We start from the raw sequence: 2,850 nt of genomic DNA, 5'->3' as shown, positions 1-2,850 counted from the left end.
GAGGCTGGCAGGTTAATCTCTTATTATCTAGCATGTGCACAGGCTATGCTGGGAATTAACAGGCTTGATTACTTCAATGGATAATATTGGCAATCCATGTTTTAATGCTTGGGATTGTTTTGTTAGGGTTATCTTTGCACTAGCTTGAGTACCCAGGTCTCGCATTTGAGGTCTGGTCATACCTTGTCTTGGCAGCATTCCCTTATAACCACTCTACAGTGCTATTTACAACAAGAGTTTAGGTGTGATACATGGTCACCATAGGCACTACTATTACCCTATCTTAGAGGGCTAGTTTTTATTCATCACTAACAAAAGGTGCGGGCTTAGCCATGGAGTTAGGTAATGTTTGGGCAGTGAGGATTCTACCACACGTCTTTTGGGTTTATGTGGATAGTTAGTGGGTTGGACACCTTTAAACTGAATGTTATTTGTGTTTCCCCCCTTTCTTTTACACATTAGAGCGGGGCCTCAATTTCCCGAGCGGTTGCCGGGCAAAGGTGAGGTTTTCACCCACACAAAGCTGGGTAAGTATCACTGTGAGGAAATGCCTCTTTGTGATAGAGCTAATATGCTTATTTGAAATGCAGGACGCAAAATGTTCATGCAGGTGTGCTGTTGTCTTGATGGTGTGTATGGGGCCACGTGGATTCCTGTGGGGTAATACACATATGGTATCTTTTGTTTCTTTGACAGGTAGAACAATTCCTTCCTGTCTTCAGAGGACATAGAGTTTCCAAGTATTGGGTGATACTTCTTCCTTTATAAAGTATTTTGATGAAAATTATGCTGTCTTATACTTGTACACCCTTGAGTTCATGTTGCAGTAGCGTATCTATTTCCAAGGTCCTGATGAAAGCTGGAGCACTACTCCATTTAGCTGAAACTAGTTGACCATTCTACGCAGCGCCATAACGTAGCTCCACTTATTCGCTACCAGGCGTGTTTTTAATCATGACACCTACACTTATGTTTACAAGTCATTTCTTGAGTTGAGGTAGTCATTTTTAAGTCTCCTTTCACAGCACTGCGTTTTTCTTTTTTACACTTTATTCTGGGCACTATTATGGCATAACACACTGAGTCCTTTTCCCGCACTATCACGTAGGCGGGTAATGGAATTACTGCCTCTCCCAGATGATGATATGCCGCCAAGAGGGTGGTCTGATGGGACTTTTTCAGCCCACTGTGACCTAACATACCTACTTACATGGGTGTCCTGGTGACTCCTGCCCTCCATCTAGGACAGCACACCATCAATTGACCTGGTCTCCTTTCTGTGTTTTGCATTAATTATTGGGGCATTAGTTGACAGGTCATTAAATGATATCCCCATTTGACCCTCCATACGTTTGTTTGTTAGTAACAAGAGTATTGCCACCTTAAGAGGGGACCAAGTTGTGCTAGTCTCTCCCTCACTTCATACAGGAGTAAAGGGCACAAGAAGGGTTTCGCCACCTTAAGAGGGAGTACAAGTTGCATCTAGTCTGATCCTCACTGCATAGTGGAGTAAAAGGAGCTATAAGTAGTACTGTCACTTAAAAGGGACAAATGATGTGTCTAGTCTGATCCTCACGCCGAACAGGAATTAAGGGCACGAGAAGTGAAATGCAACCTTGTGGGCAGGGCTTCCAAGCTGTGTTTAGTTTGAACCTCACCCTATAGAGAAGTGAAGGGCACAACAGGGATAGTGCCACCATACGTGGGGGCACATGTTGTGTCTAGTCTGATCCTCACCCCATACAGGAGTAAAGACCATGTTGCAGATTGTGGGATCTATCGGCCAGGTCTACAGGGTTTAGATTTCTAACCCACAGGTTTAAGGAATTAGTTGGGTGCACCACCACTGAGTTTAGCAGTCTGCTTTAAATGTAGCCCGCACAACCCACTGAGTATTCCTGCAGGTGTGGGGCTCGCGCTCTCTGGGTTATTAACAGTCCCCTAATGTGTTCAGGGACACTTTCAAGGTACATCAGAACTGGGTATATATTGTGTCTTTTATTTTAAAATAGTTATTTTAAAATTTCTGAACCCAGTGCTCACAATGTTGTATGGTAACATCACAGAAGATAAAAATGAGACGAAGCTAAGCATTTCCAGAGCAGTGAAAACCTGTAAAATCATTATCATAATTTATAGCGCAAACACCCTCACTGTGCTATCTCTAGGCGCTATGCTGGTTCTAGTAGAATCAATAAATAACCTACCTATCTCTCGAGGTTCTGTGGTGGTGCGCAGACCTGGGACAACAGGGTTAGTTGTTGGTCTGGAAAAGCTTTCCAGCTGTTTCAAGGGCAAAGACATTGTGTTTATTCAGAGGCAAACATTGCCCGGGCGCCATTCAGTGCAGCCTGAGTCTCGGCGGAGTCGCGTCTCGCGCTTCTTCATTTAAGGTGAAATCTGGTGCCAGGCCATCTGGATCTGTGACCCGGGGCAAGTGTCCCTCTGAATCAGTGGTCAGTTCTGGGGTTCATAGCTGGTATTTACCACTGATTTTTATTTTATGTTTTCAGAAACAAACAGGGATCTTAAGACTCTAGATCTAACTGGACTATACTGGTTGGATGTAAAATTTGTCACCGATGTAAAAAGCCCCTGAGCATTTGCGTCCTCTTTACCTCGTGTTTACTTTACAAGTGTCAACTTCTAAAACCTTGAGCTGTAGATATTGAGAGGATGGACTGGATTTGTGGCATCCGTAGCATATACGTGGCATATAAATAAAAGCTGTCACACAAGGAAACTGCCCCCGCAAGTCCCAAATACGCAGTTAAGAATATGCAAAGGGACTTAACTGAGGGCAGTAATGAAGAAAGAGGACGGACTTCGTTGAGGGAGCTGCTTTATGTA

The sequence above is a fragment of the Lissotriton vulgaris genome, unplaced genomic scaffold (assembly GCF_964263255.1).
Source record: "Lissotriton vulgaris unplaced genomic scaffold, aLisVul1.2 SCAFFOLD_3989, whole genome shotgun sequence".
Classification (NCBI taxonomy): Eukaryota; Metazoa; Chordata; class Amphibia; order Caudata; family Salamandridae; genus Lissotriton; species Lissotriton vulgaris.
The sequence above is the reverse complement of the archived record's forward strand: the minus strand, read 5'-3'. Positions refer to the sequence as shown.